Genomic DNA, 26,345 nt, shown 5'->3' with positions numbered 1-26,345 from the left:
CTCAAAGGTGCTGGTGTCAATTGTTTTTTCAATGTCTTGGCTCAGGCCCTGATGTGAGACAGTGTTTGCAATCTGGAAGAGCAAGCCTGAGAAATATCTTCTGTCAGGGCTGCCCCTGCCCACCCCACCCCCGGCCCCCAGTGCACCCTGTGCCTTTTTTTTCTCTTGGAAGGCTTGGCGCAGTCGGGGAGATCATCTTGGACAGAAACAAACCTGGACAGGAAAGGAAAGAAGGTGGGGAGGGGTTTGTGCCAGCTGCCCTGGGTTAAGCCCTGTTGTTTGCCTTCCCTGGAAAGGTGAGGAAACTTCCCCAAGGCAAGGTGTTTGCTGCTCCAGGGCCTGGTGCTGGCACAGAGCTTGACGCTGGGTGGAGGCGCCCAGCAGCCATGCACAGAGGAGACAACCTGTGAGAGCACCTGGGCTGGGAAGTGTTTTGGGGGACCCGCTGCTGGCCTCACTTACCGACAGCCCCATTATTGGCTCTCTCTGACTGGTGGTTTCCACTGACAGTGCCATGGCCACTACTGACTAAATCCCGGGTTCTGTGACAAGCAAAAGTGTCTGTCACATGGTTGAATCCCACAGTAGGTTTACTGTAGGTCCCAGAGAGCAGCCCCTTACATTTGGCAAGGCATCAGAGGGACTTGTCTAGTGACACAGGGACAGAGACAGTGCAGTCCGGTACCCAAGCTGCCTGGGCTTCTCCATCTGCCTCTGTCTACCACAAGTGAGGGATGGGGCATGCTATGGCAGAGACAGGAAGTCCATTGGCTTCCCTGCTGGGCAGCTGGGCCTGCTTTTGTCCTTTCCTACTACCCTGAGGGAGCTGGGAAGCAGCCCAGTTCTGCTCTGTCATCCTTCAGAAAAACCTACCCCACCTGGGTCAGGGACCTTTCCCATGGTTCACTAGACAAACTGTGCTTCAGGTAACTTTTATGGACAAGTCCTGGCTCCAAGTAAGTGCTCCCTAAATCCATATGGAATGGTACGTTGAACTCCAGACAGAAAGAGCAAAGGCTCTGTGTCCAGGAGACTCTAGAGAGGCTGGGGGTGTGGGTGGGGCAACAAAGAACTGAACCCTGTCCCTTCTGACCTTCTGTCCTCTTTGCCTCCCTCCCTGGCTCGCCTTTCTCCTGGGGAGGCGGCTCTGGCGTGTTTAGTACACCGCTGATATCTGATTACTTCACACAGATTGAAAAGCTCCAATCAGTGCCGGAGCAGAAGTGCACACGGGGGTTGTTTCCTTGGAAATATTTTCGCTGGAATTTACTCCAAAGAGCGATATCCAAACGACAGCTTGCTGGACCCTCCGAGGAGAAGTAGTTACAACCAGATGCAAGAGACACAAGGGGACTGAGCCTCCGGCTGCGGCTTGCACGTGTGCACACGTGGGGTCCCACCGCTGCAGGCAGCCTCTGAGGGGCGCTGCCGGTGCTGGCCGGGCCTGGGCAGGGAGGGGCCCGGCTGCAGCTCTGAGCTCAGGCAGCAGATCTCGCTTGACAGACAGCAGCCCGGCCTGTGGCGCCGAGTACAGAATGTTCTCTGCTATGAACTGTGCTTGAACTTTTCCAACCCACTTGGTTGGAGGAACCACACAGACACAGAGGGGGAAAAGACAGGGCAGATAACCCCCAAATCGCTGAAATCGTGGCATTCCCGCGGATTTTGGCTCAAGCTGTTTGCTTTTCAATGCTCGAAATTAAAAATCCCGAGCATACTTCTTGGAAGAACAAAATGCCTGTGATGTCCTTCCTCTAAGACAGGACTTGGCATGGAGTCTGGAAATTAACAAGTCTGTCACTGTCTCTCTTCAATTTCTTCCTCTTCTCTTTTTTCCTCTTAGTCATTCAAGGAATAACAATAAAAGTTATTTTCCTATAAAGGAAAGATAAGGTCCCCGGGTGCTTGTGGCTACTGTCTCAGTGGTTCAAGCTGTCACATATTATAAATAGCGATCACCAATCTGCTGCTGTCAGGGGGGAAGTTGACAGGGAGCCCCTGGACTCTGTAGCTGGCCACATCTGGGGCACAGAGGGCTTCAGGGGCTCCTCAGAGAACCCCTAAGTGCACAGCATGGTGCAGGGTACGGACTTTCTGCCTCATTATGGTTATCGTTGTTACTTTAAGGGAAAAGAGTCTTGCTGTGTTGTCCAGGTGAGGGCTCAAACTTCAGGGCTCAAGTGATCTTCCTATCTCATCTGTGAAGTAAGTGGGATCCTGTATTGCTACCCTCAGCTGATAATTATTAATAGCAGTCCATTCCTTTCTTGGTACTAAAATTTGCCCCAAAAGCTTCTAGTGAAACAGGAGGAACACACCTCCGTGGGAGCTTGGATGCAGCTCCTTCCCTCCCCTGTCCCTCCAGTGCTGGTGATGTAACCCCCGGCCTCCTGCACAGTTGCCAAGTGTGGCCCTCTTTTTTTTATGTACTTGGCCTGGAGTCAGCCAGCTTTGCAACGGCCAGCACCCCCCAGTCCTTTTTAAAAATTGTTATTTTGAGACAGGGTCTTTTCCTAAGTCACTAAGATGCCTAGGCGGACTTGAACTTGCAATCCTTCTGCCTCAGCCTCCCAGAGTGCTGGAATCACGGGTATGCACCACCACACCTGGCTGTGGGTGCTGGTGTAACACCGGGCATCTGAGACTCACTGCTGGAAGGGACAGAGAGCTTGTCAGACGCGCACCGGCAGAGTCATTTAGAAGGGTTGACCGTCATGCTGCGGAAGTGAAAGAGATTCTTCTTTTGCATTCATTCTTTTACCGCCCACCTCATAGTGGGCTTTGGGGGCTTTTTTTCCTCTTATGCATTTTGCTTTCTGCTGGCAGCAGGGAGATTTCTATCCGAGAATCTTGCTTCTGAGATGGATCCAGTGCTAAGAGATTTCCTACGCCATTTTATTTGAAAAGTCTTATGTCAAAGGCCATAAAAATATCAGTTAAGTAGTCTATTCATTGTATGAACTTCTGTTGAACACTGTATGTTGGTGGCCAGGATCTAGGGTTTGGGATCTAGGGCTGGGATCTATCATTTATAAGGCAGATGAGGTTGCAAAGTGCTCAGGGGAATACAGACAATGAACTGTGGAGGCAGCGTGCTTCGGGAGCGGGATGAGGATTCTCATGGGAAGAAGCTGGGGGAAGATCGGTCTGGACAGTAGAAGGAGTTGTGGCCCTAGATAGTCTTTGTGGTTAACAGAATTGCACAGCAGCAGGGTATGGTAGCTCACGCCTGCCATCCCAGCCCTTGGGACACAAGTTCAAGCCCAATAGGGTACATAGTGAGTTCAAGGCCACCCTGAACTATTTTTTTTTCTCAGAAAGAAAAAATTGCACAGCATATTGGAGTAATACTAAGTAGTTCTTGTGGCTCAGTGTTGGTGCTAGAATTTGTAGGAAGAAGTGAAATAGAATGAAGGGAGTGTAAAGGAGCTTTCTAGGGGTATAGATGTGATCTATCTATCTATATATATATGGGCTGGATGTGGTTGTGCATGCCTAAAATCCCAGCACTGGGGAGGCCGAGGCAGGAGGACCGCTGTGAGAGGCCAGCCTGGGCTACAAAGTGAGTTCGTGGCCAGCCTGACCTACATAGTGAGACCCTGTCTCAAAAAGAGAAAACAAACAAAAACCAAATACCATGATGGAGAGGGAAAAAAAAAAAAAAACCCCACCATAATGAAACCCAATACTATGTAAAATTAATAGGTGCTAATTAAATGTATTAAAAAGTAGTTGGAGCACATATCAGGAATATCTACAGGCAAGTCCTTTACCTCTGAGCTAACAGCCTAGCCTGTGAAGGTCATTTAGGGGTCTAGAAAGGAAAGCCCAGCTTGACCTTGAAAAGTACCTGGGTCTAATAAACACCAGAGTCAGAGAAGACGAGAAATGCTCTAAGCTCTTGATGATACAGGGTGTCACTAGTTAGATGGAACCTTCCCTCTTGTCTGATCTTTCTGTCTTTTTTTAAATTTTTCTTTAGTATAGAACAATGACTCACTTGAATGGCACCTTTGGCATTTCTGTGGGAATTAAAGAAAATGATCTTTTTTCCCCTGACTGTTTAAGGCAGTGCTTCACAAACTTTTCTGATGTTTGACCGTGAACCACAGTGAGAAATAGGCTTTACATGGACTTAGTACATGCAGATATAATTATGTAACTAAAACCAAGCTTCATGAGACACAATCCACCTGTATCTTCTGTGGGTAATCTGATATTTGCTATTCTATTTTTTAAAAAAAATTTATTTTTAAGGAAAGGCTAGTTGGCTTCCACCATTGATTCCACAACCATGACCATGCTTCAGAACTGCAGCTGGAAAGACACTGGGTTGCAGGACTCTTTTCCGGGAGGCCACCCTCCCTTTAGTGGCTGGAATCTTCCAGGAGAATGATGAGTGGGGAACTTTCTGAGGATCCCTGCAGGAGAGCTTAACCCCTGCTGCAGGCTTCTCTCAGAGTGAGCACCTTTAGCCTTGGGAGGGAGTTTAGATGACACCTATTGCTTGTGAGATTCCCAGATTCAAATAACAATAATGATCAAGCTACAGACTGAACAGCCCTAAGCTGATGAAGAGCAAACCGTTTCAGAAGTTGGACCATTCGGGATATGAATGTTCCAAAATTTGATGCACTCTAAAATCTGAACAATTCTGCCCCAGGCATTTTTGGAGAAGGGACTTCAACTTGAAAATGGGCACTTAAAGAATCAGGTGTCCTGCACACGTTATTAACATAAGGTTCATAATGATGCTCCGAGAAAGACATTATTACCTCTGTTTTACAGAGGGTGATACAGGGGAAGAAACTCCCAACCTACCAGATGTCCAGAATGAGTTTGTGTTCTCTAAAAATCAAAGATTGAGTTTTAGGAGCAACGGAGGTTAAGAGCAGAATATATTTATTGAGAGAAAGAAAGCTTCTGTCTGACAGAGACAGAAGGGGTCCCCAGTGAGTTGCCAAGAACCCCATCTTTTCTAGGGACTTTTATAGAGCAAAACCATGAGGTGAAGCAGGTCAAAGGTGGGAAAAACTGGGAACTCACAAGGCAGGCATGAGGTGGGAGATTGAGGAAATCGGGATTCAAAAGGGAATCGAGTCCCATAGCAAGTGGGTTATGGGCTTTGTCTGTAGGGGGCTGGGTTAGTGGCTTCTGGCCTCCTCAGGGTGGTGGGCACCTATTGAGAATATTAATCCCTGAGGTTTGCCTTTAGGGTATGGCTGCATTTGTTTTCTCTTTTGGCTTGAGATCTGGCCTGCAGACAGAGGTGTTCGCCATCGTTGTAAGGTATCTGGTCTTCTGCTCTGACTCCTTTGAGGGCCCAGCCCTGTCTGACTGCCTGTAATATTCTAATTTAGCTGTCCATAACATGAGACACGGCAAGGCTAGGAGAGAAACATGCCCATGACATGCAGCTAGTAAACAGTGGACTCAAACTCCATTGGTTTGCAGACTGCGGGTGCTTAATTAACAAACACTAGTGGGAAGCTTCTTTAAAAAAGTTGGGTTAGCCAGGCATGATTGGGTAGGCCTGGAATCCCAGTACTCAAGTGGTTGAGGCAGGAAGATTGCTGTAAGTTTGAGGCCAGTCTGAGCTACACTGGGAGACTCTGTCTCAAAAAACAAAATGCAACAAAACACACAGCACAACACAAAGCAAAATGAAACAAACCAGTATTGGAGAAGTGAGGTGCTATTGTCCTTGACCCCCTGGGCTGTGGGCCACACCTGTTAGGTATGTGGTATCTCCTCGCAAGGTTTGGTTCTATGTACAGCTTCCCTCAGTGGGTTTACAAGTTTCTTGGAAATATTCAAATATCTCACCTGCTTTCAAGAAGTGGAAACACATGCTAGGTGTGGTGATACACGGCTGTAATCTCAGCACTAGGGAGGCTGAGGCAGGAGGGTAGCTGTGAGTTTCAGACGGATTTGGGCTCCACAGTGAGTTCAAGGCCAGCCTGAACTACATAGTGAGAACTTATCTCAAAAACAAACAAACAACCGGCAAATGGACAAAAAGAAAAACACAACTGGAGGCAGAAGAGGAGAAGACTAGTGGGAGAGGCATGGGCTTCCTGGGCTGGGCTGGAAAAGGCTGTCTAGGGGTCACTGTCCAGGCCCTGGTCACCAGGCAGCCCATCACCTGGCCACACCTCCCAGCTAACTTCTCATTAGCATCTTTTCTTTTTCGGTATGAGGGATGAAGCTATAATGTTTGCACCAAGCTGCACCCCCAGCTCTTTTTAAAAATTATTTTTAAAAACTTGGTGAGGCAGAATTTCACTAAATCAGGAAGTTGCCCAGACTTGGTTTGCATCTGTGATCCTCCTGCCTCAGCCTCAAAGAGTGCTGGGATTACAGGCAGGCACCTCCACACCCACCCATTTCCTTTTTTACCTATGCAGCCCAGCGGCTCCCAAGGGTAACGCTTCCCAAGCAGCCTGGTGGTATTGTTCCTCTACTCATCTCCTGGCCCCACCCAGGTCTAGGGAATGAAGTCCTCGCTCATCGATGCCCTCCCAGATCGCAGCTGCCTCACCCGCTGGTTCATACTATATGCCTTCCACGAGACTCATTCATTCACTTAAAAACTGTTTCTCAGATGTCAGTGAACATGGAAATTCTGTGACAGTGAGTGAGAGCAGTGTCAACCCCAGATCCCCGCCTTTCACACTCAGTTTCTATGCAGCCCCAGGACTAAGCCCCAACCGCTGCTGCCATTTGGAGACAGGGTCTCACCAAGTAGTCCATCCTGGCCTTGAACTCACTAGTACTCTGGACTGGTTTCAAACTTATGGCCCTCCTGCCTCCGCCTACCAGCTGCTGGGAGAGGCTTCGTGTGATGGCACCATAAGGATCACTGTGAGTTTAGGGCCAGCCTGGGCTCCAAAGTGAGTTCAAGACCAGTCTGAACTGCACAGTGAAACTCCTGTCTCAAAAAGACAAAACCAACCAACCAAAAAACTCTCTCCCCAAAATGAGTGTGGTGCGCCTGGTGTGTGTGATCTCTCCATTTTAACACAGTGACTCCTGGGTGTGGTGGGGGCCACCGAGTTGTGTGTTCTCTGGTGAACCCTTAGAAGTGAGCCAGCCCATCCCTCAATTGACTATATTTAATAAGTACCAGTTAGAAACTAAAGACCGGCTGGGTGTGGTGATGTTGCCTGGAATCCTGCACTTGGGAGATCTGAAGCAGGAGGATTGTCCTGAGTTGAGGCCATTCTGGGCTACACAGTGAATTAGAGGGAAATCTGGTCTCAAGAAACCTAAAGAATAGAAATGAAAGACCCAAACTTTTTATTCATTTTGTACATGCCTCACCCAGTAGCTGCTTAGTAAATAGGTGATTCATAATGCTTTACAGGTTTGGAATTATTTCCAGATATAACCAAACAGAGAACAAACGCTTGCTTCTCAGTGTAACTGTGTGTTTCCGGCCCATGGTTCCACAAATGTCAAAGAACAAAGCTTCCAACCAGAGAAGGAAGTTAGGAAAGTTTTACCAGATATAAAGAGAAGGCCCTCAATTTAAAAGTACCTGTAGCCAAGCAGGATACAGGAGTGCCTATTTTTTTGTTTGTTTATTTTTTCGAGACAGGGTCCCGCCACATAGTTCACCCTGGCCTTGAACTCACAATTTGGCTGAGGCTGCCCTTGAACTCGGTGGTGATCCTCCCGCTCAGCCTTCTGAGGCCTAGATTAAAGGCATGTGCAATCGTGCCCGGAACTGCTTAATTCTTTAGAGATCATGTGTCACAGGTGGCTCTGTGGCTTTAAAATGACCAACTGAGACTCAGGCTCTCTAGACCAACCAGTTCTTTCCCAAGGTAAGTGGGATTTCAGAAGGAACTGGTTAATTCACATTATAATTTATTTGAAATTCGGAATTTTAGTAGGGAGGGGTTGCATTTCATGCTGCCTGAGGAATTCATTCTTTGCAGAAGTCCTAATTCACTGTTTTATTTTTTGAGACAGGGTCTATGTAATGCAGGCTGGCCTCAAACTCATGGAAGTTTTCCTGCCTCAGCTGGGATTACAGGTGTGTGCAGCCATGCCCTAGCTCACTGTTTATTCTTAATTTTTATCAGTACGGCTGGTCACTGCACTGTGTCTCAGGCCCTTCTACTAGCTGGCTGCCTTACTCAAACGGCTTACTAAATAAACTATCTTCTACACCAAAGTAGGCTCCCCACATCCAGTTCAAGGCATGAACTAAGAAAATATTCCTAAACTACGGGGAGGAATTTTGGATCCAGTACAAGATTCATCTCCACCCTTGTTTCAAAGAATAACCAAATATTTCTAAGCAAGGGGTAGGAATATTTTTTCTTCCAAAATTTAGCCATGAATTCTTGGAAGATTGTCAGCCCCAGAAGGCAGACTGGAAACGATTTTTAATGCCTTTAACAGAGCAGGTTATTCCTTGAAGTAATCACTGCCGCACCGCGCATGTCCCGAGGCTGCCCGAGGTGACATCTGGGGGTGGCGTTAACCTGGCTGGAGCGCACAGCACAAGCTGGGCTTGCTCAGGCCTGAGCTCCTCCAGCTGAACGGGTCTCTGCGTTAACTGCTTCTGCCTGGAGAATCCTGAGACCGTTAGTTAGACCTTGTGTAGTAAAATCAGAATAAAATAATTTAAATGACTTTCTGCTACGTGGCCCTTTCAGTGGTAAGAGCAGCCATGGACCTGCGTGGGAGACACGCAGGGAATGGGCTGCATTAGGAGAGAGAATGCTCTCATCTGAACCTACTTAGGGCTGAGGCTCCCCTCGCCAGCTCACTCCTATAAATGCGACTCGGCCTCTCTTCCAAGCTCCCCCATCCGTTGGCTCCAGATCTGCAGCTTTTATTTGACTGGAGGTAAGGTATTGCCTTTCCTCTCTTGTGCTGCTGGGCTTTGGCAGCCGCAGGGTTTAGAGCCCACTCAAAGGCAGCGTTTTCACTTGAGGACAAGTTGGAGTCGCCTGGGAAGTTAAAAAACCTTGGCAAGCCGGTGTGGTGGTGCACGCCTGTAATCCCAGCATTGGGGAGGCTGAGGCAGGCGGTTCGTTGCAAGTTTGAGGCAAAGTGAGTTCAAGTCCAGCCTGAACTGCATAGTGAGACCCTATCTCAGAAAAAAAAAAAAAAAAAAAAAAGGACAGAAACAAAAAAACAAAACAAAATAATATCCTTTGACACCTGAAGCCTGCCTCTGGAGATTCTGAATTACGCAGTTGAGGGCACATCCTTAAAAATCTTCCAAGTATTTAAAATGTGCTGTAGTTGAACAGTTGGATCCAGCCTTTGTTCTTTGTTTAAATAGTCCACCACTGCTCAGGATTGACTGTATTGTGTGGTGCTAGAGATTGAACCCAGGGCCTTTGCACTGAGGTACGTTCCCAGCATTTTTGGGTGGGTGGTGATGATTTGAGACGGGGTCTTACTGTGTAGCCCCATCTGGCCCCAGTATTTCATGATCTTTTCTTAGTCTCTCAAATGCTGGAGTTATAGGGGTGTGCCACCCCACCCAGCTCTTGTTTTTTGGATTGTTGCTGGAGAGAGACAAAAGTTTACATTTTACAAGCTGTGAGTTCAAGGTCAGCCTAGGCTACAGAGCAAGGCCCTGTCTCACAAAACCAACCAAGCAAACAAGGACCTGCTGTCCATCTTGCCTGCTGGATGGGACAGTTATGAACCTGGGGAGGACTGTAGTGGTGGCGATACTGGGAGAGTTTTGTCAAGCAGGATCCCCAGCAGCTAAGGTGGCCTCAGGCAGGACACAGGGCGAGGAGCAGTGGGGACAGGGCAAGGTGACACCCATGCAGCTCTGGCTGGGTGTTGCCATATGAGTCTTTTCTTGATGTTCCAGAACTCTTCCATGTGTGTGTGTGTGTGTGTGTGTGTGTGTGTGTGTGTGTGTGTGTTGAAGATGCACAGTTAAGACACATGTGCAAGAACATTGTTTGCCAAGAACATTTGAAAATCAGACTCATGGAGCATCGTTTTGCGAATTAAAAAACTCTACAGAGATGAGCTCTGTTTAAAATTAAGTTTTTATTTTCTGTAGCAGGTATCTCCCTTTCTGTATCTTATTTTTATTCTCAAAGGTTTGTCACTCTCTTGACTACTTGGCTAGAGAGGAAGAGGAACTGCAGAACACGTTATTTTATTCTTTTGGAGTTTCCAAAGCTTCAAGCTTCAAGGAATTCAGACGCTAAAGCAGGGAAGGTGGTCATCAAAGCTAAATTTGAGCCAGGCACGGGAGGACGCGCCTAGAATTTCAGCCCTCACACACTGGAAAGGCCGAGACGGGAGATTGCTGTGAGCTCAAGGCCAGCCTGGAGCACACAGTGAGTCTCTGTCTCAAAGACAAAACAAAGCTAAGCTTGAAGGCTTAGCTGCTTTATTATATACTTTTTTAAAATCTATTTTATTTTAAAGAGAAAAGATAAAGCAAAATTTCAAAACATGGTAACTAGAGGGTAACAGTGCTATATACATTATGTATTGTAGTTATATCTATATGCATATGCATATATTGTTTCAGTTTCTCACACTAGTGAGACAATATGATGATTACAGATGTGTGTCTGATTTATTTTACTTATGAGTATGGTCTCAGGTTGTATCTGTTTACCTATAAAAGTCTCAAGTTTATTCTTCTTGACGGCTGAGTAGTACTTCATTGTGTAGAAATACCACATCTTTTTTATCTATTCCTCAGTCAATGGGCATTTAGATTGTTTCCAAGGTTTAGCTTTTAAAAATTGTGCCACTATAAACATGGTGCATATATATTGTTGTGTATGATGTTTTTAATTCTTTTGGGAAGATACCCAGAAGGGGAATAGCTGGTTCAAATGGGACCTTTAGTTCTAGTATTTGAGGAATCTCCACACTGGTTTCCACAGTGGTTGCACCAGTCTATACTCCCACCAACAGTGGAGAAGGGTTCTTTTTTCCTCACAGCCCCTCAAGTGTTTGTTATTGGTTGATTTCTTGATAAAAACTATTTTTTTCTGGGGATGAGGTGGAGTTTAATTCACATCTCTCGAATGACCAGTGATGTTGAACATTTTTCCATGTTTATTTGCTCTGTGTTTTTCTTCATCTGAGAAGTGTATATTCATCTCAGATGCCCATTTTTCAACTGAGTGTTTAAATCTGGGAGGACTAATTTTTTTGAGTTCTTTATATGTTCTCAATAGTAATCCTTTATATGAGGAACAGCTGGCAAACATTTTGTTCCACATTGTCAGTTGTCTCTATTGGTGGTTTCTCTTGCTGTGAAAAAGTATTTCAATAAGATGAGATCCCAGTTGTTGATTCTTTGTGATAGTTTGTGTGTAGCTGGGGTTTTGTTCAGAAAGTCTTTGCCTATTCCAGTGTCTTCAAGAGTTTCACTTACTCTGTCTTCCAGTGAATTTAATGTTTCGTTTTCAGTATTTAGATCTTTGATCCATTTCAAAGATTCATTTTCAGTATTTAGATCTTTGATCCATTTAATTTAGTGCATGGTAAAAGATAGGGGTCCAAGTTTAATCTTTGGTATGTACAGAGCCAGTTTTTCCTAGCACCATTTATTAAAGAGGCTATGTTTGTTTCAGTGAATGTGTTTGTTAAAGATAAGGTGGCTTAGTGTGATTGATGTTGTTTCTGCATCTTCTAATCTGTTCCATTGATCTTTGGGTCTGGTTTTTCTTTTTTGCCAGTAGCACACTGTTTTTTATCACAGTAGCTTTATAGTATAATTTCAAGTCAGGGATTGTGATGCCCCCTGTCTTGTCTTTGTTTCTCAGGATTGCCTTTGCTATTCTAGGTCTCTTCTAGTTCCAGATGAATTTTAGGATTGTTTTCTCTAATTTTCTGAGCTGTATTATTGAAATTTTGATTGGATATTATGTATTTTTTAGGCTCAGGAAAACTCCAGACTCAGCTGGTCAGCCATGGTTGGAGTCCAGAGGTTTGTTTGGAGCCAGAATAGGGAGGCCGTGTTGTGATGAAGGTCCTGACATACAGCAGCCCTATTGGGTGCGTAAGGAGCTGAGAGTAGTGGTGCATGCCTGTCATCCAAAGTCCTGAGGCAGCTGAGACAGCGAGATTGTGAGTTCAAGGCCGGCCTGGGCAATTGAGTAAGCCCTTGTTTCAAAATAAAAGTGACTGAGGGAGTAGCTCTGGGGTAGAGTGCTTGCCTACCTAGAATTGGCAAGGCTCCGGGTTCATTCTTAGCACCAGAGAAACAAAACAAACCAGAACACACACACACACACAATTTAGCATCAGGTAGAGTGTATACACTGAGGGGCTGGAGGGCAGCCTTAAGGAGCCTGGACATCTAGAAATTGTCGAGAGAGAAGTTGTTGTAAGAGTCAGCTGAAGGAAGCCTGCTTGGGCTCCTTGCTGGGCAAGGTGGCATGTGCCTGTAATTCCAGCACTCTGGAGGCTGAGGCAGGAGGGTCACTGACCAGCCTATGTTACATGGTGAATTCAAGGCCAGGCAGAACAATACGGCAAGACCCTCTTTTCAAAAACTAAAATAAAATAGACTCCTAATCCTGTAATCCCAGGAGGCAGAAGCAGGTGGATTGCCTTGAGTTTGAGTCCAGCTTGAACTACATAATGAGACCTGTCTTAAATTAATAAATACATAATAAAAAATAAGAGGCCCCTAGAAGCTGCGAGCTATGGGGATGAAATTTAGGCTGTGGAAACACTCCTAATGCTGCCTCCTTATTTTTAGGACTTTAGGATATTCCGGAGAGAAAGAAAATCAGAGGAAAGGGGAAAAGCCATCATCTGGACACAAACATCCTTCTAAAGTCCAGACACACCAAGGGATGCCATGTGACACCCAGGGCGCTATGCTGATTTATGCGGGTGCCACCACGCAGAGCTGTTTGTTTTCTTACCCTTTCTTAACAAGAATCCTCGGTCCCTGCCTTCCTCACTGTGCCAGGAAAGCAGCTTGTGACACCCACTGAGGTGTGGGGAGCAGAACTCCCCACACAAGCATCCCAAGTGGGAGGGGAGCCCCGTTTCTTTAGGCTTGGGTCATGGTAGCAGCTCAGCCTCTGCAAATAAACAGAAAACAGATCCGAGAGCTATGGCAGATCCTTCCACAGAGCTACGCCGTTCGTGTGTCGGAGGCAGGCCTGTGTGCCGGGTGGATCCAGTTTCTTTGGGTTTCCTTAAAGTAGGACACATCTTTTTCCTATCAGGCCTTCTCCCCCAGACGCAGCCAGTTTGGAATGAATGAACTGGAGCCATTGCTGATGTCATCTTTCACAGGACCCGCCTGCTTTTCCGGGTTGTGCTGGAAGTTGGTAGCCTGCTTGCGTACCAGAGTGGGAAGGGAACGTTGGTGTTTTCTGTTCTCATCAGGTTGTGGACAGGCAGCAGAAGGCCAGGGCCTCCAGTGGTGGCTCGATGACATTTCAGCATCGGCCAACTTCTAATTATGCTTCTTTCTTCTCCACAGAACCTCACCAGGGCTCTGAGCCTCCCCGCTGTGGCTTGGAAGCTACCCTCACCTCCAGCCCCAGGGCAGATCCTGTGTCCTGGATGGTCTGTGCCAGTCCGTGGCATTCTCTTGGCAAGGCTGGTGAACCCCTGGTGAGTCCATGACTTAGGCTGGCCCAGTCTGATTGAGGGGAGGACTCACATGTCATTCCCGGGGAGAAAGCGCTTTGTTGGGCTTGTGCATAATCTACAGTTCTTCCAGGAGGCCTCTGGCCATGCAGGTGTCTGAGAGATCCACCTCTAGGTACAGCATCCCTCTACTGCCATGCCCAAAGACTTTGCAGGGCCCAGCTGCTCACCTGGACATTTAGGTAGAGTGACCTTTTCTAACATCTTAGGCTGAGCAGAGTTGGTGATTGGCTGCAGAAAGGCACCAAGTAATCTCTGTGGCTTGGTCCTTGGTGACTGGGCTTTATTTGAGTCTCCAGGGATACACATGACTGAAGAGACAGAGGAGGAAGAGATTATCTGAGACAGAGAAGATATTTTAGTTGCAAAGTACATTATGATGCAACTCAAGTTGCCTAAATACTAAAACAAAACAAAACAACCCCACCCATTAAAACTAGGGCTAAGATCACTAAGACTAAACTCAAAACTACAGACCGTCAACCAAGCTTAATGCCTTCATCTGTACGCCCTTGCTAGTACTGGATCAGTGTCACTTGAGCCGCTGTACTTGTGATCTTACTGGTTAATCATCATTTTGAGCCACATTGTACTGACCATACGTGTATCAAACTTCCTTTGCAAAGTGGGGTTGTTGGCAACCCATTGGGGACCCTTCCTGTCTCTCAGGCGCTAGTCCTATTCCCCATTCTCTTTCTCAATAAATTTTCCTACTCTTAAAATACAAGTAGTAAAAATATACATAGGTTCCGGCTAGGGGTATGGAGTACAGGCTTAGTGTGTGTGAAGTCCTGGATCCCAGGCTTAGCCCCGGGGTGGAAGAGGAAAGTACTGGGCATGTGACTCCGCCAGAGGTTTGTGTAAGGTCAGCAGGCTCTGCCTGCAACTGTAGCTCCAACAGACCTTTTCCCGAGCTCCAGGCGGGTGGAGACGAGGTGGGCGCCCTCCTGTCTCTGCTTCCCTCACCAGTGCGCTCCAGGCTCATTCTGAACCAGCCGGTAAAGTGGTGCCTAGCCAGGCCTGGGTAGTTCCTGTCTCCATCTCATGCTGATGAGCTTAGGCTGAGACTGACACCAGTTCCCTGAGAAAAATCCCTGATCACTTACCCGGAGACAGGCAAGCAGGGGCTGGCCGGCCAGCTCAGTACAGATAAGCTTTTCTAAATGGGGGGGGGGGGGCATTTTTTTTTTTTTCCTCTGCTATTGTGCAAAGAGCAGAGAATTTGAGGCCTGGCTGATATTTCTCCTCAGCTGTTACATGAGAGAGAAAACCTGCTTCTGATTCAGCTCTTGTCTTGTTGAGGTTTGAATGACACCCCATGTAGGAAAGTCCTCTGATGTGAGGCGCCACCACTTGGGAAGCTGAGGCAGGAGGATCACCACGAGTTCAAAGCTGTTTTAGTTTTTTCTTCTACTTTTTTTTTTCTCTTTGAAATCAATTGGATTAAAAAAGCAAAAAACAAAGCTGACTTGGGCTACATAGTGAGCTCAAGACCAGCCTGAGCTACATAGTGAGCTGCTGTCTCAGCAAAACCAAGACAGAACACAACAAAACAAAATAAAAATGTGAAGGGCTAAACAGAATTGAGGAATTGTTGCTATTGTTATTGTTACTATTATGATCTTTTCTGAATGTCTCCTGCTCCGGCTTCAACAATGTAGCAAGGCCCTTTCATATAAGAGGAGAGAATTAATTTGGCACCAGCAGCTCCAATCTGGTGGGGGCTGCGGTTAAGCAGGCGTAGCCTCTTGGTTAGAATGGAAACAGACATCCCTCCACCTCTGGAGAGTGCAGTCCTGGGGAGCTCAGCATAGCAACTGGGTAGCATCTTTGTGTAAAGAAAAAGTTCCTGCAGGCAGGCACCTGTGCGCTGATTAGCAGGCGCTGGAGTCTGCAGCTGCCTCTTCCTGACTGAGCAGTGGGGTGCAGTCGGGTCAACCCGCAGAGCTGTGCTCTGAGGTTCTGATCTTCCAGCCAGTGGAATTCTTGACGTCCTACTCCTCACTGGTCTGGCAAAGTTCTCGTGATCCTCCAGGACCCTGTGCTCATAGCAATGCCTCTGCCGAGGTTTCTCGCTCCTTGCTAAAGCAGTGGACTGCCTGCCTCTCTCAGCTAACTACAAGTGACCCTGGGTCTGCTCTCTGTCTGGGTGCCCCTGAGTATCACTCCAGCTACAAGGCAGAGAATCCCTCCTGTTTAACCGTGGTGATCAGTGAATTTGCAGAGGGCAGCTAACCCTTCTAAACCAACATGGCACGTGGGGTCACTGCCGCTGGACACTGCTGAAAAGCCAGATGCTCATTTCCCCAAAATGTCCAAGAGAGGCAGGGAAAGTGCCGTTCATCTAGATGGACCATCCCGATGGCCGTTCGGGCCCCTGGCCCAGCAGCCCTAGAAGGGAATTCTGCGAATCAGATCCAGGCGGCCCTGAAAACCAAGGGTGTGTGGTGGCAACCTTTGTGCTACGCTGCACCCGGGATTTAGGTTCTTAAAAGACCTCTGACTCTTTCGTGACAGAGCCACAGGTCGAGCCGAAAGTCACTTGCAGTGTTATGTGGTGACAGCTGTCCCTTTCACTTCATCCTTGGGCTCTTTTGGGTCATGTGACATTGCACAGCTATGAAAGAAACTTTGCGAAATGATTGTAGCCAGCACCAGCCAGTCAGGACATCTGCACTGGCCATTTATGTATGTATGTATTTATTTAAATGAGATCCTACTGTTTCCCAAGCTGTTTTTAAACTTTTGGATTCAAGTAATCCTCCTGCCTCAGCCTCCCAAGTAGCTAGGACTACAAGTATGTGCTCCTGCCCCAGGTCTCAATTTAGAGGTTTCTTTTGCCTAGAAAAAAAATAGAAAAAGAAAAAAATAGCAGTATCTGGTTAATACTGCTATTACTAGTACCCTACCTGTCTTCTTTACACCAAAAATAGTTTTTCTGCTGCCTTGGCTTCCACGTCCTGTGTACTTGCTTTTACTTCCTTCCAGGTGACTGGTTCATCTGCTTGCCCGCCCCATGCCCTTCCCCCTGTTGTGGTACCATGGATTAAACCCAAAGACTTTGAACAGAGTTATATCCCCAGCCCTTAATTTTATTTATTTTTTGTTCATTTAGAAACAGAGTCTCACCAAGTTGCTGAGTTGCCTAGGCTGGCCTTGAACTTGTGATCCTTCTGCCTCGGCCTCCCAGAGTACTAGGATTAAAGGTGCACACCTGCCTCTTTTTATACCCCTAGGGTCCCAGCCTGTGGGAGGCGCAGCAGGAGGCGGGCAGGTGAGAGGGTGGAGAGATGCGTTGCTCCCTGTGACCTTCATTGCAGGGGTGCCGTGGCCTCCAGCCCTCACGGGAGGGGAGGGACTCGTCTACAGCTCCAGAATTGCTGCTCTCTCTCCTGGCCCTTCAGGCAGGAGGAACCTGGACAAGGAACCGGGGTCTCATTACCTCCCTGGCTCTCAGCACCGCCTATAGCATGCACAGCCCCTTCACTAAATTCCCGTGGGCTCTGCCTTTGGCGTGGCCGTCTGTCTCCTGCCCAGAGGCCAAGTGACACCGCTGTGCTCGTCTTTCTTTGGTGCTGGCGAGTGCTTCCTGTTGTAGCTTGGCATAACTGACGCCATCCTGAGCCCTGCATTTAACTAGTGCCCTGTATTTGACTGAGAAAAATGGAAAACTACTCAGGATATAAGTCCCATGAGCAAAGCAGAATGAGCTGTAGTACCTACGGGAGAAAAATTAACCTGCTCAACAAAAGAAGTAGGATATAGGTGTCCACCAAAAGTTAATGAAAGATTCGAGCTAAATTATTTCTAACAGAATGTCATTTGTGGTCCTCTCTTTTAAAAACTGTAACTTTACAGTTCGGGGCCACTTGTTTGGACCCTGAACCAGGAGGGTCTGTATACGAGTGGTTCTGAGCTCAGTTAATTAAATTCCAAATTTATCAATTTGGCTGCTTGGATTCCTATATTGTTGTTCATGAACCCTTCTCAGTTCCCTGAGGGGACATGGGGCGTCCAGAATGGCACCCAAGATGGCTTCCAGCTGCACCGTCTCCTCGGCCCTTCTGCCCGAGTCATTTCCTTCTCTTCTCTCTGCTTCTTTAGTCTCCTAGATGCAGCCTTCGCCCCCCTTTCCTGCCACCTCTCCTCCCACTCCCTAACAAGCACCGTCCTGGTTGCCTTCCCGTCACAGCCACATAGCACCTGACACCCGCAGTTTAAGGGAGCAAAAGTTTATTTTGCCTTTCCGGAGCAGGAAGGGAGTGTGGATGGGTCTGGGGGAGAGAAGCCATTGGTGTGGTGGCAGCTGGGAAGCAGAGAGACAGGAGAAGCCGGGTCAGGCCCTCAGCGACCCCTTCAGCCAACCACCTCCTAACAGGGCGTCAGCCACAGAGTCACCCCTGGATTAGTCCACTCACGAGTGTGGCGCCCCCACAGTCTGATCACCTTCATCTGAGACTTTGGAGGAGGTCCCAGATCCAAACCCTGAGAAGCTCTGTCACAATGGGGCTCTCCTTCCGTACATCCTGCCCCATTTGAAACACACACATGAAAAACCGTAAACACAGACATTGCTAAAACGCTTGCAGCAAACACGTGTAGCAGTCTCAGCTTGGCAGAGGTGGCTTGGGATGTGTCTACAGATCCTCTTGCTGACCTGTCCATCCTTCTCTGGCATGCTCCGAGCTCTGGGACTCAGTGCCCTCCGTGCATCAAAGGTTTCACACGTGCTCCAGCTGGCTGTTGGCTTTAGCTAGTTAGGAAGCCCTGGAGAAGGGAGAGGAGGCAGGGGGCGGGGGCGTTTGTTACTCATCCAGATGGGCAGGCATTGCTGTGTGCTTTCTCCAGAGACTGTGGGGCCTCTCCTAGGTCTGCAGTAACTCTGCCTCTTCAGGCCTACAGATGATGGCGCCTCTCTACTTCCAGCCCGAGGGGAGGTTCTCCTGTCTGTAGCACTCTTCTAGGTGACCCCGTCTTGAGGCTGTCATCTGCTTCTCCATGAGGCCATTCCCCTTGTTTCCACTCATCACCTCAGAGGAAACCTGCACCAGTAATTGGTCACCTCACACTGTCTCCCTCTGGCCCCTTCGACCACTCACCCGTCTGACCTCCTCTATGAGCTGCCCCTCCCGGAGCTTCTCATCAGCCCTTTGTGGGATGTGTGGTCTTGCTTTGCCTTTAAAACCCGCTGCTGTCTCAAGTGTCCTTGTGACCTGCGGAGGCCCCCTGCAGTGCCATGCCAAGTGGTGGCAGTGCTGTCCCCCAGGACCTCTGCACTCACTTCTCTTCTTCCTGGCCCAAGAGGAGCCCAGCGCCCGCTGCTTCAGCAGGGCCAGGTTGCCAGGCTCCCTCTCTCCCTGAAGCTCAGGCTCCAGGGGGGCCCCTCGCAGGTCCTGATGCTAGAAGTGGTAGCCACAGTGCTGTGGGACCAGATGGGGCCAAAAGCAAGGTGCACCCCAGCTGCCCAGAGTGGAGGGAGCCAGTACCCACCCCTGAGCTGTCTCTGCCAGGAGAGAGGCCCCTGCAGCTCCAGGTGAGACCTTTACAGTGGAACCTTGGTGAACACTGCTGGGGAGCACGGAATCTGACCTAGTTTTTACTTTTTCTGTGTTCTCTACAATTTGGTTCTTTAGCTGCTGCTGTTTGCAGCTATGGGCCCAAGTGCCAGGTATACTGTGACAAGAAGGACCCTGTTGGGCTTCTTTCTTGGCTGTACTTGGGATTGAACCCTGGACCTTGAGATTCAGTCAGGGACTTTGCACTGGGCTGCATCTGCATCCCTTTAAAAAAAATTAGTTATTTTTTATGGGACAGGATCTTGCTAAATTGCTAAGTTGTCCAGGGTGTATTCCAAGTCATGATCTTCCTGCTTCAGCCTCCCATAATGCTAGGATTACTGGTTTGGCCACCGTGCCTGGTTTTCTCTTCCTGAGCATCGTTTTGATGATGTTTCTTCCCTGTTCAATGACTTTTCAGGCCCGTATTATGGAGAAGATGACTCCCCATCTCTTGTCCTGTCATTGTTCTCTGAGAAGTAGCTGCCCTTAGCTTCCCAGCTTTCTCAGTCAGCACCCAAGCAGTCTCTGTTCCTCTCAGGCTGGCCTGCCACTCCCCAATCCCCACCAGGCTGGGCTGGGGTTGGGTGGGGCCCCTCCTGGCCCCACTTTCTGGACTGCTGTCTGCTGGGAGGCACTGTCTGTTCATGACTTCCCCTCACAGGCTCTGCACCCGTGGTCACGTGACTATAGTGGCTGGTGACATTGTCATGAGGTTCTGTCTCATCCTGTGCTGGTAGCAGAACTGATTGCAAGATGACCGATCAATGGATCAAAGCTGGCCTGCTTAACCGAGAGCTGGACTACAGGGCCCAAGATACTCAGCTAGGGGTTCCTCCGACTGATTCAGGAGCCTTCTGTTGCTAGCCTGTGGGAAAGGAAAAGGAGACAGGTGGAAGAGTGCCATGCACTTGTAGGACAGGAAGGAGAGACAAGAATGAAGAGAAAAAGGCAGGAGGCAGCGACAGAGCCTTTGAGTCCAGGACTCCAGGAGCAGCCAGAGAACAGCCCAGACAGCACAGCCAGACTCACAACCTGCAAGGGAGGGAGAGATACAAGTCCAGATTTAGGGACTTCAGCTCTTGGATGGGTAGAGACTCCAAGCATCTTTGGTTTGTTTTTTGAGACAGGGTCATGCTGTTATGCAAAATGGTCTTGAACTTGCAATCCTCCTGCCTCAGCCTCCCAGGTGCTGGGATTACAGTCATGTACCATCATAGCTGACTTTTTTGGAGATAGGTTTGTGCTATGTACTCCATAGCTGGTCTCAAACTTATGACCCCTGCCTTGGCCTCCTAAATACTGAGATTATAGGTGTGTGCTGCTGAGGCCAGTTTTACTGAATAGAGGGACCCTGGTGAGGGGTTTTCACTGTTTTTCTGTTTTTTCCCACCCCAGGCCAGGCTATACAGCTACACCCCATCCTCATGCTGCCTGCCTGACAGATCATAAAGCAGCTCTAGGGCCAGACAATGTGGCACATGCCTGTAACCCCAGCTACTTGGGAGGCTGAGGCAGGAGGACACAAGATTGAGCCCGTGTTGGGCGATTTAGCCATTTAGCAAGACTGTGCCTTGAAATAAAAAGGGCTGGGGGAGCGTGGGCTGGTATCTCAGTGGTACTGCGCCCCTGATTTCAATCTCTAGCATAGTACATGCTGAAAAGGAAGCAGTCCAGGTTAGAGGTCTTCCCTGGTGACTCTGCTGTTAGATGCTGTGCTTGTCTGTCTGTCTTCTGTCTCTCTCTCTTCGGTATTTCTGGTTTAGTTTGTTTTCGGGGGAGGGGCTGGCTTTCCTTGGAGGAATGCCCCGGAGGGACAGGTCTGCTGCCGCCTCCCCAGAGCAGCTGACCTTTCTCACAGTGGCCTGGAAACACCCCTGCTGGAGTTCTGCTTGCTAAACAGGAAGAGGCTGTGTCTCCTTTTGGGCTCCTTATTAGGCCTTCATAAATCAGGTCCTCTAACAGCCTTGTTTTGAGGCATTCTAACTTTGCTCCCCTAGAAGTGAAGTCTGGTGTCACAGGTCTGATGGCGGCAGGCGAGTAATCCCAGTATCCTGGGAGGCTGAAGCAGGAGGATCTCAAGTTTGAGCCCCGTCTGGGAAGTTTAGGGACTTAAGACTGTCTCAATATAAAAAAGCTTAGTGTTTTCTGGGCTCCACCCCCAGTACTCGGGAGGTGTGTGTGTGTGTGTGTGTGTGTGAGATAAAGAGCTGTAACACTTGTGCTTCAGGTCAACAGCTGGTAGGGGCTGGAGCCGTGGGGGGAGCGCAGTGGGAGAGCGCATGCGCAGTGGGGACCAATTGTTTGTTTCCCAGCACTGCACATGCGCAAGACCAGAGCTCCTCATCACCTGCGGAATGAGTAAGTAATGCAGTCAGGGTGCCGTGCTTACTCCAGGGGTGCAAGCCTCGCCGCTCTCCCGTCCTGCCCTGAGGGTGGCCCGGGAGCTGAGGAGAAGGGAGGAACCTCTATAACCTACTACCTGCCGGAGGGTGCCTCTCTGAGCTGGTCCTGGGATGACTTTTCCTTTTACAGGGAGCTGTCTCTTCATAGCTTTCCAAGTCTCTAAGAATTTTTATTGTTTGATCTGGAAAGAGGAGATTCTAGATGATTCTTCACATGGCAGGAAGCCTGCAATGGCACCGTTAGGTATCGGTGGTGGGACCTGGCCCCACCCTGGTGTGAATGTGACTAATCCATTGTGTCCACTGAGCCTTGCTGGTGCCCACAGTAATTTTTTTGTTTTGTTTTTGGTTGGCACTAGTAATTGAACTCAGTGCCTTTACACAGAGGCAAATCCCCAGTGCATATTTTTAATTTCTTATTTTGAGACAAGCTCTCCCTAAATCAATAAAGCCAGGATGGATTCGAATTTGGGATCCTCCTGCCTCAGCCTTCCCAAGTGCTGGGATTACAGGCATGCTCCACCATGCCTGGCTGAAATAATCTTTTCAGCGCTGCTGTATGCAGCTACTGCCAACCAATCGAATGTGGCCAGTGAGATGAGATCTATTTGTGGTCCCTCTACTTAGTGCTTCCAGGAGTTAGCAGGAACCCTTGTTGGGATGAGATATGAGAAGACATGGACAGGCCACTAAAGTGGGCCGAAAAGTAGCAGAGGAGCTGGAAGTCCTATTTGGAGACTGAACCCAAATTTCCCCCCATCTCCTTACGTTCTCTGAATACTTTTGTTCTCTTGGTGAATGAACGGCTGAGCAAAAGTGCAGAGAGAAAGTTGCGTTGAAAGCCTCGATGGGAATTGCTGGTGGGTATGGAGATTTGAAGGGGAAAAAGCATTCAATTTGCAAAAGTGGAAGCTGTGGGGTTTCCAGAGTTCCTAAGGCCATTCAAGGCTTCAGGTCAACCAAGAACACAGAACTGGCAGAAAGACTGTCCTGAAGGGAAGTTGGGGTGGGAAGAGGACTCTGGTGTCCTGGATGAGGTTGAGGTCTGATAAGGAAACACAAAGTCCTGGGTACACGGGGGACTTGGTGATAGAGGGGACCTGACAGTAACGTGGGCGAGGTACAGAGGCTGTGGATAGGAAGGTTCTTAAAAAACATGACATTAGAAACATGGAGGGAACGCCAGGGATCTGGTGATCCAGGACCCCTTTCTGTGTTGACTTAGAGCCCTCAGGAGAGGGAATCCACAGAGATCCCAAATTTCCTGAGGTTTGATTCTGCCTCTGAGCACAGTGAGGGCTGAGAGGGAACTTGTGTTCAACACAGGACAGTGATGTGGAGTCCACTTGGGGCAGGTTTTTCTGGTACCCTATGCACTGCACATGGCCATCATCCAACTGTGAGGTGGTGCTTTCTGCCTGCCTCGGCCTCTGCTCCCCAGTATGCAATTGGTCAGTGTCCTTCAGGAAGGAACCACTGTCTCTGGGGAAGGTTCAGAGAGGGTCGTCTTGGGAGGTGAGGCAAGGTGGCAGTTCAGCATGTTGTCTGGTGTAGCTGTGACGTAGGGATTCTGGCCTAGCATGAGCACAGCTGGTGTGAGATACGAGGGGCTTTTTTTGAGGTGGGGGTTGTTGGGGATTGAGCCCCGGGCCTTCACACTGAGCTGCATACAGCCCCAGCTGTTTTTCACTTTTTTATTTTGAGGCAGGGAAGTTAGGTCACTGAACTACCCAGGCTGGACATAAGTGTGCAATCCTTCTGTCTCAGCCTCCCAGAATGTTGTGATTATAAGCACGTGCTACTATACTGTCTGAGAGACTTGATCAAAGCTAGCATTGGGGCTCAGAAAACAGTACCCCAGCCTCCTGGCCACATGCAGTAGCGCACACTTGTAAACCCAGCTACTGGGTATAAGAAACAAGATCTTCTCCATAAAAGGACATAAACAGGAGTGCCTCCATTTGTAAAGTCCACCTGGCACTCCTTACCCCAGAGTTGCAAAGAATGTCTACCTAGCCTAGGTGCCAGGAACATGGCTGACCACCCAAAACAGTGTATCACTTCAAAGACTTTCAGTCCTCATGCACCCACTCTCCGCTCCCTTAGCAACCTTGCCCATCGACTCCTAAGCCCCGCCCCACCCGCGCTTAAACTAGCCAATCAAGATAGACTGTGAACCTTCAAACCAGCCAATGGGGAGAAGGTCGGCTGCTTTTCCTGTGTTAGAGAATAAAAGGAGCTGGCTGCCATGGCTCTGTGCTTGCTGCCTCATGGTAAAATATGCTAGTTTCCTTCTGCAGGAGTAAAATAACCTTGCCCTGTGGAGATCTCTTAGTGTTTGAGCACTTTATTATCTGCACCAACAAATCAAGTCTAGGGTGCCCTCCCAGCATGGGGAAGCGGAGGATCATAAGTTTAAGGCCAGTCTGGGCAACTTAATGAGACTTTAATAAAATGTTTTTTATTTTATTAAAATAAAATAAAATAAATATAAATAAAATAAAATAATAAGATAGAAAAATCGGACTGAGAACAGAGTTCAGTGGTAGAACACCCTTATTTTCAATCTGCAGTTACACATACATGTATACACATTTACATATACACATTTGCACACACAGAAAAAGGAAAGGAAAGGAAAGAAAACAAATCCCCCAACCCTAAAATCTGGTGACTGAACCAAACTTTAGGAGAAATCTTAAGGGAAATCTCAAGCTTAGAGATGAAACTTCCTCTGCATGGCCCTAGTTTTGAACCTCTTTCTTTCCCAAGGGCAAGGTGAGGCTCCCTCAGATCCCCTCCTAGGTGAGATCCAGTTGTTCTGAGCTCACCAGGAGAGACTGAAGGTCCCCACTTCTAGGGCATCATGGCCAGGCAGACTTCTCTCTTCTTTGGAAGGCAGCTTCCAAGGGGTTACCTGGCTGACTCCATCTCCGGCAAAAGATGGCTCTGTTGTTTGTGTTCTGCTCTCCATCCTCCTTTTGGGGACCCCCTCACCTCACCCATCTCCACTCAAACTTCCGTCCTTCTCTGTAGCTGGGGAAGGGATTTAAAGCTGAGCCATCTGATACCTCCAGAGGCTCCTGCGTGGTATGTGGCTCCCACACTGTGAGTGTCCCCCTCTGTGCACGTTAATTAAGTTGTGTGTCTTTTCTGTTCCTCAATCTGTCTGCTGTCACTTTACTCTGGTGAAGCTTTAGGGGACCAAAGGGAAGTTTTCTTTTCCACTGCTACGTTGGCAAGGATGAAGGTCCGACCCAGTAGATTATTCATGAAGTCCTCGAGCCCTGTTAATTAGGGATGCCCCCTCCATCCCACAGAGACATATGGCCGTATCCAAACACGTACTGGTTTTCATGACTGGAGACCAGGCAGGGGGTGAGATGCTCTTGTCATGTGGCTGGATGCCAGAGATGCTGCTGACATCTTACAGTGCACAAGATGGCTCAAGATGCATGGCATTGGAGAGAAAAAAGCCACCATGACTCAGGGAAGATAGGATATACCTGGTGCTGGTCACAGACTAATAATACATTGGGTGGAAGTATAATTTTTTTCCCTGTGCTGCTGAGGAGTGAATCAGGGGCTTTGGGTATATAAGGCAAGTGCTCTATCACAGCGCTATGGAGATGTAAATATGCAAATTCAAAAAGTGTTTTTTTTTTTCCCTTTTTTTTTTGAGATAAGATCTTGTTATTTACCCCAGACCGGTCTCAAACTCCGTCTTCCTGCATTTCTGCTATTCAAGAGGCTGAGACAAGAGGATTACCTGTATCTTGAGGACAGCCTGGGTTACATAGTGAGTTCAAGTCTACCTGGACTAGATGGAGAGACCTGGTCTCAGAAAACAAATACGCATCACAGAAGGACTTCTCAGCTCTGCAACTCAGCAGCACTTGAGGTTGTACCCTGGAATTCCCCAAGTGCATAGGTGGAAATACTAATGTTAGTACTAGCATGGATCCTTGCTCTTGTGGTGACCTAAAATTTAGACTGAAACATGAATTTCCAGAAGAAATTTCAGTGTGAGGAGCCAACAGAGACCCAGCAGCCCTAGCTCCAGAGGATCTTTAGGGCTGCAAGGGCCAAAGACGTGACCTTTCCACAGGCCTGGAACCTGAGCCTGCTTTCAGTGTAGGTCAGCGTCTAGAGATGTCTGCCCTTGGTTGAGTATCCTGGTGCTCTCCCCTTCTTGGTGTCTTCTTGGAGGGGTGATGAGATTGTATAACTTCAGGGTTGATCAGTCTTGTGTTGTCGATTTTTAGACACATCTTAAAGACTTAGCGTACCTGTGTGCAGCGGAAACCAAAGGAAGGTCGAATTGTGCTCTGATTTTGGTTACCTATGAGGCATCTTCAGGCCAGAGGGAAGAATCACTGTTTATGATGTATTTATTTTTAATAATGAAATTATTATTAAAATAAATATTCTCCTAAGAAAACACAAATCATGCTTTTTCTGAGTAACAGGGTCAGGGCCCGGGGTTTTGTTTGTCCTCTGTTCCTGTGTCTGTCTCTGTGTCTCTGTATCACTACCCATCTAGTGATGGGTGTTAGTAGGAAGGCTTTGAGGAGAAGATTGAGTGCTAACGTGGGATTCCTGTCCTGGTTTGAGGTCCCCACAAGCTTATTTATGCCTCTGTCACATGAGGCCACAGGAAAGATGGTCACCTGTGGACCAGAGAGCTGACCCTCTCCAGATCCTGGACGTGCCAGCCTTGGGCTGGGATTTCCCAATCCCCTGACCGGGGAGAAAT

At 48.2% G+C, this 26,345-nt stretch overlaps 1 long non-coding RNA gene across 3 annotated transcripts; it reads left to right on the top strand.

Moving 5' to 3' along the window:
• The first annotated feature begins 8,574 nt into the window (after positions 1-8,574).
• LOC111757501 (uncharacterized) lies at positions 8,575-26,058 on the top strand. 3 transcript variants are annotated; one of them, XR_010047962.1, is made up of 4 exons: positions 8,575-8,862; positions 13,460-13,593; positions 16,745-16,835; positions 25,272-26,058. It is a non-coding gene; the product is annotated as an uncharacterized LOC111757501 (long non-coding RNA). The 3 variants fall into 3 exon arrangements; XR_010047961.1 differs by lacking the exon at positions 16,745-16,835 and having other exon boundaries at positions 8,588-8,862; positions 25,277-26,055; XR_010047960.1 differs by lacking the exon at positions 16,745-16,835 and having other exon boundaries at positions 8,588-8,862; positions 25,272-26,055.
• Positions 26,059-26,345: the final 287 nt, after the last annotated feature.

Source organism: Cavia porcellus, unplaced genomic scaffold, assembly GCF_034190915.1.
Source record: "Cavia porcellus strain 051 isolate PalLab524CR breed Dunkin Hartley unplaced genomic scaffold, mCavPor4.1 scaffold_1, whole genome shotgun sequence".
NCBI lineage: Eukaryota > Metazoa > Chordata > Mammalia > Rodentia > Caviidae > Cavia > Cavia porcellus.
This window is presented reverse-complemented; position numbering and strand designations above follow the sequence as displayed.